This window comes from Pseudophryne corroboree, chromosome 3 (genome assembly GCF_028390025.1).
Source record: "Pseudophryne corroboree isolate aPseCor3 chromosome 3, aPseCor3.hap2, whole genome shotgun sequence".
NCBI classification, from domain to species: Eukaryota; Metazoa; Chordata; class Amphibia; order Anura; family Myobatrachidae; genus Pseudophryne; species Pseudophryne corroboree.
In genome coordinates, this window is record NC_086446.1 from 636,678,823 (window position 1) to 636,695,483 (window position 16,661).

Consider the following 16,661-nt stretch of genomic DNA (forward strand, 5'->3'; position numbering starts at 1 on the left):
TAATACAAACAAAGAGTTAAGTGGGTAGGAGAAGCTACTGCTGCATGTGTAAGTAATGTGATGAGTGAAAGAAATTAGTGGCCAGGAATATGCTAAACGCCTCTGGTTACTACAGGTTGAGCTAGTGTGAGATAGTGCACCTGCTACTTTTTTCCTCTGTACACTGTATTAAGTCTCAAGCAGAGTAGCACCTCATTACTTAATTATGGTGTGCAAATTAGGGCCCCCTTCCCTTTGTAAACACTGAATGAAACAGCACAGGTCATTGGCAAATGGTAGTAAATAAGGTCAGAACTTTGTACAATTATAGTCTATAAACTTTAGAACTTAGGTTGCCCATAAATAGATCTGATCACTCAACCAATCAATGAACAACAAGTGAAATGCATGTATAGTGTGACCAGGGCCGGCAAAAGAAATCTTGGGGCCAAGTACAGTGATATCTCTTATATGTATGTATGTATGTATGTATGTATGTATGTAAGTATGTATGTATGTACAGTGATATATCATATATATATTAAAGCACAATGGAATTTGCTACGACATATAAGAAACTGTTTTTTAAATATATATTTATTTGTACACATATATACATATTTATATCTCTGCTTCCTCCCGCACACACACCACCGTCAGTCTCCCTCTCTCCTTCCTCCCATACACCCCACAACCCGTGTCTCCACGATGACTCCATGCTGCATTCCCAGCTCTCTCCCCCGCCCCCCCATCCCAAAGCCCTGTATCCCCATACCAAGCCACTCTTACCCGGGGATAGACTCACCTGCACTGCACTCCCCAGTACCCATACCAGAACACCACACAGCAAGTACCATGTGGCCCTCACACCCCACCAGAAGGCTGGGGCAGGGCATGGGAAACCTGGTGTAACTGCCTGCAACATAGCTGTACCCGGAAGAGCAGGTGCACACTCGTGCTGCACAGTCACTGTGTGTGAAAGGCTCCTGTCGCTCTGAGGCTGCACCCACACCGCCTACAGCTTGCTGCCCAATTTGGAAAAGATGGCTCAGATCCCTGCTGGGCACTAAGCGGTATATGTTTGGGGCCCCACTGATCCATAGGGCCCGATACAGGTGTCCCCTTTGACCACCACCCCTCCCCATTGCCGGCCCTGAGTGTTATCACACATGTTGTCAAAGTGGAAGCTTTAGGCAGCTCCGCTTTTGCATCGAATGGGCAAATCTCTACCAGGATCTAAAACTTTTCTTAAAACGTAGTTTAGTTATATAGTTTTAACAGTAAACCATAGATGACACAGAACAATGGTCAAGATTGTATAATGTATCAGTACAGAAATTTATAATGTAACAGTGCAGATACTGTGATAATTGGAGGTTTAAACACATGCAAATTACTTTATATCTTTACAATAGAAGAAAGATGAGCCAATAGATGAAAACTAGCAAGCATCACACTCCAAACCATGCAAGGCTATAACAAAATGAAAACACACAGATGGAACAAAAAAACTCTTGCATACATACTGGAATTGCGCCTGGAACAAGCTAAAAGCAAAACAAAGCAGTAAGAACATTAAAATCAAGAAATACATAAAGCCACAGACTGCACAATAAAAACAATGTAAAACATACAGTAACTTGAGTCATTTAGGAAACAAATAAGGAAACATCCACTGGACAAACATGATATGTAACCTATCTGCTGGTAGTTGACTTTTTATAGAGAAAGAAACTTTTATACCAGATACCATTAGAAGCTTCTAACCTCTATTATCAAAGCATGGCTGGGATGTAATGGGAGCTGGTAATGCCACCTGGAAAATTATCGCACCACATCGGACATTATAAAGGTGCGTCTATTTCCCGGAACTCATCCAATGTAATGACGTGCATCTATTTCACGGCTTCAGCATATTGGATTCAAGGTGTCACTGTATTTAGACTAGAAAACGTCCGATATTGAGAGTTTTACAGCAGTTTTATGTCCAACTTGCAATATTGGACTCCATTACATTGGCAAAGTTGTATAATTAACACACCCAAAACATCTGGATCCAACTTTATTTGTCTCTCTACTTTGCGGGTGCTAATTTAATAGCTGACTTTGCAAAATGCCCGATGTTTGGGGCAATAACCACAAACATCGGACATTTTGCCATTATCGGCTCCCATTACATCCCGGCCCATGTATCTATATACACAGGTAACTTATACATTTTCAAAATGACACACAAATATATTGCACCACTTAACAAGAAACAATAAATACTGTATGCCAAGAGAAACAAATTTTTAAGATACATTTTTAGTGATGAGGTTTATAAACTAAATATATTCCTAATAATTTAGCATAAATTTTGGTTTACATAGACTTAGAGCATAATAAGGAGGAGTTATGAATGTTTTATCGAATAATAATTACAGTCAGGGGCATAGTCAGAACTTTGTGGGCCCCTAAGCAATATTTTGAAGGGGCCCCCTGCCAATGCTTCTAAAGCAGTTGTTAATTGGGTGTGATATGGGTGACCGGCCGTCAAGAGACCTCCGGTCAGCATACCGACGCTGGGAAACCGGCAGCATACCGACGCCGGGATCCCAGTGGGGAGGGCCGAGTGAAGAAAGCCCCTTGTGGGCTCGGTGGTGACCTGTGGTTGCCATCGGTTCTATTCCCACTCTATGGGTGTCGGGACACCCACGAGTGGAAATAGTCCCCTTTGGTCGGCATGCCGACTTTTGGGATAGTGAGGGGGCGGGATGTTGGTGGAGGTCATGTGACCGTCGGTCACATGAATACCACCCTGTTAATTTTCTGCCCCACAATAGTGCCTTAGTTAATTATCTGAACCATAGTAGTGCCCTAGTTCATTTTCTGAAACATAGCAGTGCCCCTAGTTAATGTTATGCCCTAAAGTGGTGTCCTAGTTTATGTTATGAACCATAGTAGTGTCCTAGTTCACGTTATGTCACATTTTAAGGGTGCAAGTACACATTATGCAACACAGTATCACCAATTCACATTATGACATACAGAGTCCCTAGTTCACATTATGTCACAATAAAGTGCACCCAGTTCATATTATGCCACACTATTGTGCTTCCACTACACATTGTGTCAATTATAGTGCCACAGTTCATATTCTGTAACATTATAATGCCCTCTAGTTAATTTTATACCACATTACAATGAGCAGGTTCAGGGGCATAACTAATATACTGTAGGCCCCAAGGCAAACATTTGTAAGGGCCCCTATGTACCACACAATGGTAAAAAATAACACATGTAACTTTGACAGGGAATGTAGGCCCCTTTCAGCTCTGGGCCCCACTATGGTAGTTATGCCTTTGATTACACTGGCCCACCCATTCAGTTCAGCAACCCAATCACTCCTAGTGCTGACTTAAAGGAGGGGAGTTACTGTCTGACAGGCAGATAATTAAGTGATAGAAAACAGAATTTCTTCCTCTCTACAGTATATATATATATATATATATATATATATATACAGCCTATTAACTGAAACTGAGGAAATGGAAGTTTTAGAGAGTGATGACATGTGTTAAGTCAACAATGCTTTCTTGTTACATACTTATAAAACTTGTTTTGTGTTGTGAGAACTAGGGGGCTAATGCAGAGCTTTATGCCATTTCACACACATTTTGTTCATGGAGCTAATTGGATATATTCGCCAGTATCACACCTCCCAACTGTCCCGATTTTCGTGGGACAGTCCCATTTTTTTGTCCCTCCCGCGGGCTGCTGTGTCCTGCGGTCAGGACTATCAACAGAAATATTGGGGCCTGGGACAGTGATATCTCTGGGGCCCCCTTTTCTATTGGTCATGCCCCCTTTTTGCTTCACCGCGCCATGGAGTCCTACCTCCCTGTCTCCTGATATTGGGAGGTATGCAGTATATATATGCATCAGGGGTACCAGTCCTATCCTTGGTGCAATAGATATACATATGAAAGCATTTATACTACTCTGTAAAGCCCGCAGTTCTGTTGGCACAGCCTCACTTAGCGTTACCTATAAGAGGCCTTCAGTAGAGATGACACTGAAATGCAGAAGACTCTGCATGGCTTGCCCTTGCACATGCATGGCTGTGGAGTGAGTGGGCTTACACTGAACTTTGCATCTACCCTCTGTTTAAGAGGAATTCTGAGTAAGTAATGTTTAACAAAAATTCCCCTCTCTTGATATAAAAACCTCAGGGGCATGACTATCAGCAGGCTTCCTATTGTCAGTGCTATGGTTGTCTAACCCAGTGTTGGATGTCTCTACAGTCTGTGGTTGTTCCTCCTTGCTGTCTCCAGGTATTCCAGCTCTAACATTGCCTCCTGTTGCCAGCAGTGTTCCCACATCGTATCCAGTTACCAGCAGTGTTTCCACATTGCCTCCTGTTACCACCGGTGTTCCTACATCATTTCCAGTTGCCAGCGGTGTTCCAACGTCACCTTCAGGTTACAATCGGTGTCCCAGCATCGACCTCTGTCACCACCTGTGCCAGTTCACCCAACATCCTTGGCAGTCCTCCAGCTCTCAGCCTACCTCGGTGCTCCGCCATTGATTCCTGCTTCCAATGTGTCGTCTTCTGGTCAGTATCGGTTAATCTCATCAAGTGCAGTGGTTAGCTGTTAACATCTATGGACTATTCCATCTCAGTATCTTCCAAGACTGTGCCATATTGATGTCAACTATACCAAATAGCATACTTGCTACTACCATATTTGAGGAACTGTGCTGCTAAGTTAACACTGTGAATCCTACTGCTGAGTTTTGAGCCTATCACCCACTGCCATTGGGATTGTCTGAACTGTGTGCATAGTAAAGAACTTGACTTTTACTCCTCTGTCATTTTGTCACGCCTTCGGGCATCTGTGTACCCTGCATGTCCAGGAATCCCATACTGCCACCCAGGTTCATGTACACGTCAGCCCCTGCGCCTGAAGCTTCCCCAGGTCAGCATCAACCCTCAGACATGACACACACATGCTTGAACAAAATACCATAAAACAGATCTGTATATAACACTACTTTCAGTGACCTTACAGCTTTGGGGCATGAAGAGAATGTTTATATTTTCTAACATGTCACTAGAAACACAATAGTTCTTTGAATTAGTAATTTATACTGATGAAGTGTTAACACCTTCAAATCTTTCCCAGACAGCAGATTGTGTGTTCTGAACATTCCCATTTTTATTGTGTATACTGTATTTTGTTTTGCATTATCACTGATTACTTTTGGTTGTATTGTGAGATAGGTCAGAGAGTAACTGAAGATATCCTAAAAACTGAATCAAGTGGTGGAATTACTAGCTGATTAATAGTGAGTGCGAAGTACCATTTGGGGGATTGTAGTATTTTTTAGGCAGACCAGATGATTTTGAATTGATTCAATATGTTGGGAGCTGGGAGCAAAACTCAAAAGAGCATGTACTGTAATTTTATAAAGTCATGTTGCATTGCACAGGGGGTGGGGGGGGGGGGGTGTAAAACACCCAGAAAGATTTAGATTTGGGAGAGACAAGTCCAAACTCAGATATAAAAATTGCAATGTAAGGGGGATATTCAATTACACGCACTTACTGCTTGGGTGTAAAAGTATCGCCGGGGTGCTATTAAATTAGCCCCGATAAGCCATGGCTTTTCTGGGATTTTTTCACCTGATCCCCGATAACAGCCCCAGTTTCACCTGAAAACGGGTCTGTCTCTACCGAAAACACACAGGTTTCACTGAAACTGCGTGTTTTCAGGTGAAAAGGTTGTTTAATCAGGGTGTAAAAACATCGGGAAATATCATTCATCGTTGGTAATTGAGGGGGTCAGTCCGAGTTGATTGCTTGTTGACATTTTTCGCAGCGCAGTGAACAGGTTACTACTGCGCATGCGTATGCACTGCAATGTGCACGCGCGTCGTGTGGGTACAAAGCGGATCGTTGCTGGGCGATGGATTTAATGAAGAATCCATTCACACAGCCGATCGCAAGGAGATTGACAGGAAGAGGGCGTTTATGGGTGTCAACTGACCGTTTTCAGGGAGTGATTGGAAAAATGCAGGCATGTACAGGTGTTTGCAGGGCGGGTGTCTGACGTCAATTCCGGGACCAAAAAGACTGAAGTAGTTGCAAGGGCTGAGCAGGTCCAGAGCTACTCAGAAACTGCAAAAGACATTTTCATCCCGCTCGGCTGCACACTCATTCGCACACTTGCAAAGCAAAAACACACTCCCCCGTGAGCGGCGAGTATGCGTTTGCACGGCTGCTAAAAGTAGCTAGCGAGCGATCAACTCAGAATGATGCCCTGAATATCCCCCTAAGATATAAAGCTTTACATCATTTGCGGTCTGCATGCAAGGATAGTCAGTATTTATCCTGCATGTAAAATAATAAATGTATTAGCACTACTTGCATTGCAACATTGTTTGTTCTAGATACAAAGTTACTTGCTATGTTTGCTTTGATTCCAGTATCATTCCACCTGTATGACTACCAGCAGCTCATATTTCAAAGGGAAAGCACTGTAAAGTAAAAATACATAACAGTATATAGTGAGTGATCCCTACAAGAAAATGTCAATTGAGTTGTAGTTTTGCTCTATTTCACCTTAAACACTATTCTCTTCTCCTGGATTACAATCGACTATACTTTTTTCCTCATCACCTCTTATGTGTTGAGAACAGAACAGATCAGCAGAGAAGTCAATCTCCACATGAAAATGCAAGCCTTGAACAGAGAGAGAGCGATAATTACCCATCCTTCCATCATTCCATGTAATCTTTCTGAAGCTGCATCGAAGGTTTGAGGTCTTAACACAGATTGTTGATGGGCATAAGATAAGGATATCTGCTTTCCTAGACACCGCATTGCTGCTTTGGGCATGCTTTGAATTGTTATTATGTTGAGGCCAGCAGATGTTTGACCATGATATTTCTGTTGTGTGCACTATTCATCTACCAATTGATCCTAACAAAATGTATTAGTGTCTGCTATTAAAAAAGCATCCCCATAACATTAGCCCTCATTTAGAAGTGGACGAAGAAGAGGCTCATGCAGAAAAGTACAGTTGTTTGGTACTCTGCGCATGTGCTGGGCTCGTATTGCACTTGTGCAGTGTGGGTCTGCGATGTTAGTCACACTACTGCATCAGACTGTCAATGATTGAAAGTCTGATGCTCTTTGGGGGTGGCGATGACCTCCATTTCTTCAAATGGAGTCATGTAGTCACTGCTACAGGTGCAGGATGATACCAGGATCTCTGACAGAGGAAATAGATTTCTTAGCCTCTAGGTAGGACTTGCAGCAGGCGGCTTGTGTGACATCATGGATCACGCAGTTGGCTTACAGTGCTGGGGAAGATCCAATACTGCGTACTTGGATGCAGTTCAGACCCGTTATGCAGCAGGAGGTGTGACACCTCCAGTTACATTATCATACAAGCTCTAGTGCTGCTAACCCTAACCACATCTGAATGAGAGCCATTGTGCGCCAATCTTCCACTACCTTCATACTTCAATGTGGGTATGGTGTTACCTTGTTGTTATGCAGTTTTTGCAGCATACAGTACATACTCCTTTGGATTCAGACCAAAAAGTTTCACTTTTGTTACAAAACTTTCTGACCCGTCAGTGACTTCTATCTAGATGGAGTTTTCAAACTGTATGTTTTGTTTTCTCAGCTGAAGATTCATTTTTGTGACGTTTTGATAAAGGGCCTTTTTTTTTGTGGAATGCACTTGGGGATTGTTAAATCATGTAAATTAGTTTCCATCCCAGCCACTGACTTCTGTTGGAAAATCCGACTTCTAATTTCAAACTCAGATTTAGCCCCAATGAGGCATGAAAAATGTGTTGGGGTCAGAATGCTATTTTAAGGCATTGTATTTTCCTGCACCAAATACTTCTGTTTCTGTGAAACAATATCCAACGTGATCAGAGGAGCAAAGAGAATATGAAAACTGCTTATCTGAACCCTTTAACAATACAGAAATAAATGGTTGCATACTTTCAATGTTTCCATATTAATACAATCTTAATAATCTCTTTGCTTCTCATTATATTTAGCACCTGAAAGGCTCTAACTATTCACACAAATGTAAAGCTTTTAGGTACTATGGGCCTGATTCAGGGATGGACGTAGTAGCTCAGCCATTGCGTCTCTGTACGCAGCAGCTGTGCTAAAATATGCTAATGCTGCAGGAGGCATCATGTGTAAAAATACGCCTCCTTCCAACTTCTGGGTTCCACTGCAGCATCCGAAAATGCATCACTTGATAACCTGTGTGGACATCTGTCTTCTGTGTAACCCTCTGTTAACTCGGGATGGTTGGTGTTTTCACACAGCCGGGGCCAGTGAACATGCATTCAATGACGTAGAAACTGTACTCGGCACATCCCATTTATCTGGAATGATGGCATGGCCTTCCCTTCCTAGCCCCCAAATTAAAGAATAGACCAAACAAAAACCAGTGAAGTGCCGCTACAGTGTACCACCACAAGAAAGCACTGCTCATTTTATCACATGGTTAATGTTAACATTTTTGTTTTGAGATGCTCTTAAACTTCCATATAAAAATAAAAGCTGAAGAAGAGACAGGTGGGGCTCAGAGAAGATTATTGTTAATGGATAAGAAAGAAGGTGCGTGGTGATAGGTGATAGGTGAAAATAAATGTGGTGATGAAATGATTACATGAAATTGTGGAAAGTCACTGAGACTTTTTCTGAGGGACATATTGTAATGACGGTATCACACAATAGGTTTTTACTCTAGATTTACCTTGGAGAACTGAAACTGAAGATATTATTGAACATACTTTATTTATAGAAGAGGAAGAAAAGCAGAAGAAGCCATTAACCTCCCTGACACCATCTGACCTGACTTACAGGCAGAGTTGTTTATGATTTCTAAAGAAAAAGTAAGCAACATATTTCCCCATATACAATAGGATTTTCAGGCTAGTTTTCATCTATTTTCAGTTATATTAAGGATAAGTTTTGTCAAAACACAACACTTTAATTTCTAGTACACTCGGCTGCCCTATTTATCATGGCAGACTAAAGAATTAATTTAAGTCAGAATTAGGCTTTGTTGTACATATGGGCATGTTTAACTACTGCATGTGACATTCTCAAACTAAGCTATTTTAATGCATCTTTTAAGTAACAGAATATGTAAAGGAGAATGAGAATATCTAAGGTATACAGTATGTAAGCTTTGAGAAAGCTGGAAATAAGCAAAATGCATCGGTCCTGCTGTGTTGCAGGAACGGGATGTACAGTAGGTACTATCCCGGTGGTCAGAATACTGACAAACCCACAGGAAATCTCTCTTCTAAAAGGCTCCTATGGCATTTGTTCACTGGACCTTACCTTTCCATTCAAAATTTCCAGCGCTTTATATAGTGTTTGAAGGGGAACTACTGTACCAACTGTGCATTGCATTTCATCGCTAAAGAGGACTCCATTGTTATTTCCACAGAACTGGTATTATATTACCCTAAGATGGATCTCTGTGATTATTTAAAGGGCCATTCACATATCTGTAGGCCCATATATCCAATAATGAATGCGACATTTTGAGGATAAAGAACTCTAATCCACAATTGTTTCAAATTTATCTGCTAACCTGCAACATGATTCTCAAGGTCCTATGAACTCTTGCTGCAATCAATATTATTTGCCTCTACCAAGCTATTCTGGCTTGCCCACTGCTATTAATACTAATGCCCTTATTTATCAATGAGTGATAAAATTCACTGTGAGTGATAAATTGCACCAGCCCATCAGCTCCTAACTTCCATGTCACAGGCTGTGTTTGGAAAATAACAGGAGCTGGTTGACTGGTGAAATTTATCACTCACAGTGAAATTTATCACTCATTGGCCCAGATTTATCAAGCTTGGAGAGTGATAAATAGCACGTAGATAAAGTACCAGCCAACCAGCTCCTGTCATTTTAAAAACACAGCCTGTAACATGACCGATAGGAGCTGATTGGCTGGTACTTTATAACCGTGCAATTTATCACTCGCCAAGGCTTGATAAATCTGGGGCATTGATAAATAAGGGCATAAATATTTGTTATAAATTCCATCTGCATTTGTGACTATTATATAGTACTCTACATTGAGGCCTTTTGTCTGCTATTTTAACTTGTTTTACTGTATCTTCAAGTTTCATCCTGATTTATAAAGGCAGAATGTAGTGTGCGGAAGAATTTTAGAATACAGTATGCACCTTTACGTGTTTCATCACAAGCCTCACTTTATTCCAATAACATTAGAGCAACACCTCTGAAATATGCAAACTCTTTTCTACAGTACAGTAGTTTAGTTTAGTTATTTGTAAGGGAGGGGCACTAGCTTAGCTGTCTGTCAAAATGAAGATAATGCCTTGAACTTTGTGTATGAAAAGTAAGTGATTCTGAGTCTTCTGGCAAATTGTAGTATATGACAACTCATCCTCATGAAAGTTGTCATTGGCTGTTAGCACATGAACTCATCCCAGTTTAGTACTCCATTGTATATCCATCTGTGTGATTCAAGGCATGCAGTTTTTATGCGTGTGTATTATAAATATAAGTATTTTTAAAAAGGCATCTACTGCCTGAGCCTTGCTGTCCACTGCAAAGTATCAATGTGACATTTCATCTTCCTGGAATAATATTATCCACTGTTATATCAAGGTCATACCTGTAAATGAGCACAGTATTGTTGGTAGCAATACTATGGGTCCTCACAATTGAATGGAGCCATCTGTATCTCTTTAACCTGCTTAAGCACTTAGTCAATGCAGCTGAGAATTTTTAATGTAAAAATGTACCTCTGTCTTTCTTCTAGTCATTTCCTTCTTACACCACCAATATCACACAATCTTTAATATCTCTGTAATATTCACTTGCACCTATTAACCTGCATGTTAACTGGAAGCATAAGTGTCTACCTGGCTAGTAGGGAGTAGAGGTCATGTATGGCACACTTGGCATCTACAATCCCCTGCACTTCCATCCTGCAGCCCTCTGTAAAAACTGATATTACATAATGGCTCCTGCCACGTGGCTACAGAACAGAGCATGGCAACTAACTTCCATCAAAATGGCCTACTAGTGTGGTCAAATGACCACACATATTCATATACCTCTTTAATATTAGGCAAATATTCTACAACACAATAGCCCCAATAGTAGATATTTACAACCTTTAGACTCCACTGGAATGGAGTATTAGTTTTATTATTATTATTATTATTATTATTATTATTATTATTATTATTTATTTATATGGTGCCACAAAAGGTTCTGCGGCGCCTAACAAAGTACATAATCAAACTATCAAAACAAGAAAACAAAGATTTACAGTACAAGACAATGCAGGACAAATACATGATATATTAACATTGCTGCATTAGGGGACAGGACACTGAAACCTCACAGTGGCAGAAACCGAGGTTTAGGTGTCATAGTAGGGAGTATGGAGTAGAAAATAGTCTAAAAGAGGGAAAAGCACATAATGGGAGAGGGACCTGCTCATGAGAGCTTACATTCTGAAGGGGAGGGGTAGACAGACATGGGTGACACAGATGGGGTAGAACTGAGCCATGTAGCAGAGAGTTAGGATGAGAGATGGGGTAGAAGTGAACATGCAACAGAGGGTTAGGATGAGAGATGGCTGGGTTTGATGAAGAAGTGGGTCTTGAGGGCCCATTTGAAGTTATGTAGAGAGTTGGAGATTCTGATAGTGGGAGGTAGAGAATTCACGAGGTAATGTAGGGAGTACCATACCCAAAATCTCGAGGGTAGGAATGGGAGCAAGTAATAAGTTGTCAGGAGAGCCGGCATGAATTTGTGGAGTGAAGAGGACAGGTGTAAAGGGAAATAAGGTCAGATATGTAAATGGGAGGAATAGGTGAGGGCTTTGTTAGTGAGTGTGAGATGCTTGAATTGGATTTGGAAGGGAAAGGGGAGCCAGTGTAGTGCATGTAAGAGAGGGGAAGCAGCAGGGTTACTTTAAGAGAGGGGAAGGCCAGTGTGCAGGCTCCTCCATCCAGGCCCCCTCCTCTCTGCTGGCAGAGCTGTAGAGTCTGAGAACTAGAGGACTCAGACTCTAATGTGCATGCGCAAATGTCTGGGTAAATGGTGCAGCGGCCATTTTCCCTGTGATTTCTCGACTGCACATCCACAAAACCCTGTGAAAATGGCCACTGATCACAGCGTTCCATGCTGAAATAGGCCCTTAGGCCAAAGATGTAATTGAGACTTATAGAATGCTTTCCCATCTATTTTTAGATATGTTTGGGACTTTATCAATATGCTACAAGTGCACTCCGATCCTATATATCAAGTAAATTTATTAAAATATATTTGTGGAATATCCCCTGTAGACACCTGTTTTCAGGGGGTACCCAAAAATATTAACGACCCAAAGGATGTAAGAAGGAGAGATCACAGCACATATCTCTGATATCAGCTTCAGTACCTGCCTTTCCGACCGCAATAGCCCCTTAGGTTTTTATTGACTTAAGAAGGTATTAGCTAGATTTTGCCATTTTTTCCGGGAGCAGGATGTGAAGAATCCCTTCAGGGTGCTTCCTGCTTGCTTATGTGCCTGCTGAAAATGCCATGTGTGCAGAAGCGCAGCTGGGAGAGCAAAGCAAGAGGTAAAGTGATTGCAATGCAATCACTTTACTTCTCAGTGATAGTCAGGATGCCTCCTATCAGAGGCCCTGTCCTGGTGACTCAGTAATGGCACATCTGGGCAAATAAAGATTCCTTGTTATTATTACCCCGACCTGCAGCAACAAGGAATCTTTATTTGTATTATAATAAATATGGCAGTATGGATGGTGTAATGGTTAGCATTACTGCCTCACAGTACTGAGGTCATGGGTTTGATTCCGACCATGGCCCTAACTGCGTAGAGTTTGTATAGTCTCCCCGTACTTGCGTGGGTTTCCTCTGGGTACTCTGGTTTCCTCCCACAATCCCAAAAATATACTGGTAGGTTAATTGGCTCCCAACAAAATTAACCCTAGCGTGAATGTGTCTGTGTGTACATGTGATAGGGAATATAGATTGTAAGCTCCACTGGGGCAGGGACTGATGTGAATGGGCAAATATTCTTTGTAAAGCGCTGCGGAATATGTGTGCGCTATATAAATAACTGGTAATAAATAAATAATAAAATATAGAATGATACCATAAGTTATGTTCTGCCCTCATTGTACACTACTATCCATTTAAGGGAAACTTTTCCATTAAAGAATCGTATTGGCCTTATAAAGTCACTGTACTCCGAAGAAGTGGCAAGACTGTGTTTACAGGAAACTTTATTGAGTGCCACAAAATGTTAGATGGATACGTGAAGTGCTTCACACTGTGGGTTAGAATCCATGAAACTATATATTGGAGCACAGACTACACACAGCATTACAACTTTTAAACTGACAATCACTTCTGGAAGGTTCGCAGATAGGTGCTCCTGTTGTCACGTTGTGGAGGAAATTGAATGTGTTTAATAAATCCTCATGCTTGTTATATAATGAAAAAGGCACAATAAGTTAACGTTGCAGCAAAAATCTATTTTCTTATTGGAGTTTACATTTTTGCAATAACGTCAGGGATGTTGATTTAAAATGAAAGTTGTAAATTGGTAGCAGTAAAGCTTGGGGACATTTTTTCATCGTTTTTCATCACTTGATGTCATTTGTAGCTCCCAGGGCAATGTGCTCAGCCCAACGGATCTATGAGCTGTATAATTCATATTGCTGCAAATCAGGTCTAAACTTGAGGACTATGAATCACTAGTTGTTTTCTCATGTTTTTTTTCTGTGCTGAAAGTCTGTAGATTATTGTTAAATTGTGCATAGTAAATGACCTTGACTGCATGTGTTTCAATATTGTTTCAGCTAGTGCATTCTTAACTGTTAATATGATAGTCCATGAATAAACTGACCTTGCTGGGATATTATTTCTCCAATTAATGTATGCATCACAATTATCAGCAACTGTAAAATTTTAATTACAGATTTTCCCCACAAGCAATTTTACTTGTCAACTGCTATGCTGCTTGGTCTGTTGGCACTGGAATATCCTTGATCCACACTCCAGGCGGCTCTATATACCCCGAGCAGCACTGCAGCAACACTACTTGCTAGACAGATAAAGGAGCCGTGCAACCTGGACTGCAGCACTGCTCGCACAACCTTCCCTACAGCACTGCCAAGTAGCACTTAGCACATGCTTATTTACTTTTCGGGAATGTCCAGGAGATTAGCGAGCTTCAGGGAGCTTCCTAGTTCTCCTAGGTGAGTTGACTGGCCACTTGCATACTGTATTTCCCTAATGGAGTGGATGGAGTAGGGACTGATGACACATTTCATAGTGGATTGCAACATCGTGACTATCCCACTGCTGTACGATACCACAAATCGCTGCATTATTAAGCAGAGCCATAATCACGCGTTTTGAAATGAAACATCATGACTCCACAATTGTCCCTTAAACATCATATCAGCGATCTCACTTAATGAGATGTCCATAAAGTAGGCAACTAAGCAATTACTGCTTAATTTACTAACATTACAGTTGGAGCATTGCCTTGTGTTATGCAAGTTAACAACTTAATCACTTGTCTGATTAGTTGCTGTGGGTTGGTGCATACAGTATACTGCATCTAAATGCAGTTTTAGTAAATGGGAACTTTAGTGAGAAAAAGTCCAGTGTTATAATATATAAAGCTTGTCAGTTCACATATTGTAGAGACTGGCTAGTTTGTGCTAAATAAAGTTATATTTAAACAAGTTCTGACATACAGTAAGCATTCATTAATTATACAAGCACAGAAATGTATAGAAGAGGAAACAGAAGAAGAAAACTAAGAAAAAGAAGAGGATCATGATGATGAAGAATTGCTTTTAATGCCAATATAACCTTTTTACGAATATTTCATAATTTACTCTCTTATCAATATCGATGTAAAAAAGAAAAATATAAAACAATAAAGAAACAATGTGAAAAAAGTTTTGAGGTGGCAATTTTAAGAAATCTGAAACCTCATATCCGCAGCACAGGGTAATTAATAGACATCAAATAAATAAATCCCACTTTCTGAAACGTCTGCTAAGGACAACAAACTCACAAGGTCTTACACAAATAGACAGCACATTGGCCCTCATTCCGAGTTGTTCGCTCATTGCCGAATTTCGCTATATTGCGATTAGTCGCTTACTGCGCATGCGCAATGTTCGCAGAGCGCATGCGCTTAGTTATTTTACTCAAAAGTTAGGTATTTTACTCACGGCATTACGAGGATTTTTCTTCGTTCTGGTGATCGGAGTGTGATTGACAGGAAGTGGGTGTTTCTGGGCGGAAACTGGCCGTTTTATGGGTGTGTGTGAAAAAACGCTGCAGTTTCTGGGAAAAACGTGGGAGTGGCTGGAGAAACGGGGGAGTGCCTGGGCGAACGCTGGGTGTGTTTGTGACGTCAAACCAGGAACGAAACTGACTGAACTGATCGCAGTGGCAGAGTAAGTGTCGAGCTACTCAGAAACTGCTAAGAAATTTCTATTCGCTATTTTGCGAATCTTTAGTTCGCAATTCTGCTAAGCTAAGATTCACTCCCAGAGGGCAGCGGCTTAGCGTGTGCAATGCTGCTGAAAGCAGCTAGCGAGCAAACAACTCAGAATGAGGGCCCTTATACCAGCAGGGTACAAAATCTGAAGTCTGTGAACTTTCTTGATGAAATCATTGTAAAAACAAAAAAGTTAACTCTAGATCCATCTCAGATTATCTTTACATTAGCCCCTTTAGATTGTAAGCTCTTATGAGCAGAACCCTCTACTCTCTTGTGTTTTTCCTTCCCTCACTGGTGTAAAATTAGAAAACTCTGCTCTCTTCATAACTAAGCCTTGAGGAAGCTTTAATCTTTACTTTGACTGTTATAACCTGCCTAATTTCACAGAATCTTGACTAATGCTATTAGACAAAATATTACATGGCCATTTCATTAAAACACATGGGAACCAGTAGGTGGGCTGTTTCCTCTTTTATCCTGTTTAAAGATGGGTAGGAAGGATTCTGAGTACTAACATAGGTTCTTGGTATTAAATATGTGGCCCTCAGCTGGTGGCGAACTACACATCTTAGCATGCCCTATCATAGGTTCAGCATGTCCTAATGACAAAATTGTGACAGGGCATGCTAGCATTTGTAGTTCCCCAGCAGCAGGAAAGCCGCACTTTGAATAATGCTGCTCTAAAACAATACTTATCTTACACACAAAGATAAGATGGTGAGTAATACTTATTTATTACCAGTTATTTATATAGCATACACACATATGCAGCTGCTTTATTTATAATCGTGTTGCTATATTGTGAATAAAGAATTACAATATTACATAAGAAAAGGATTATTCTAATATTGCATATACCTTTTTATTACATTGCATATACCTTTTTATTACAATTGTAACTAAAGAGATGCAAATTTTGGTGCATATCTCAACTGGCAACAGGAAAGCGGTTACAATACCGCTAGTCTGGATCCCGAATGTCACAATGCTGACACAGGAGTCCCGATTACCGGTGAAATACCGCCAATGAAATCCCGGCACAACAAACTTTTCTCCCTCTATAGGTGTCCATGACCGCAAGGAGCTTGCTAGCGCTTGCCCCGGTGGCCGGGG

The 16,661-nt window shown here is 41.0% G+C and overlaps 1 protein-coding gene across 2 annotated transcripts in view; it reads right to left on the reverse strand.

Moving 5' to 3' along the window:
* PCDH15 (protocadherin related 15) overlaps positions 1-16,661 on the reverse strand; it is a 2,278,876-nt gene that overhangs the window by 994,884 nt on the left and 1,267,331 nt on the right. The gene's annotated exons all lie outside the window — the stretch shown is intronic.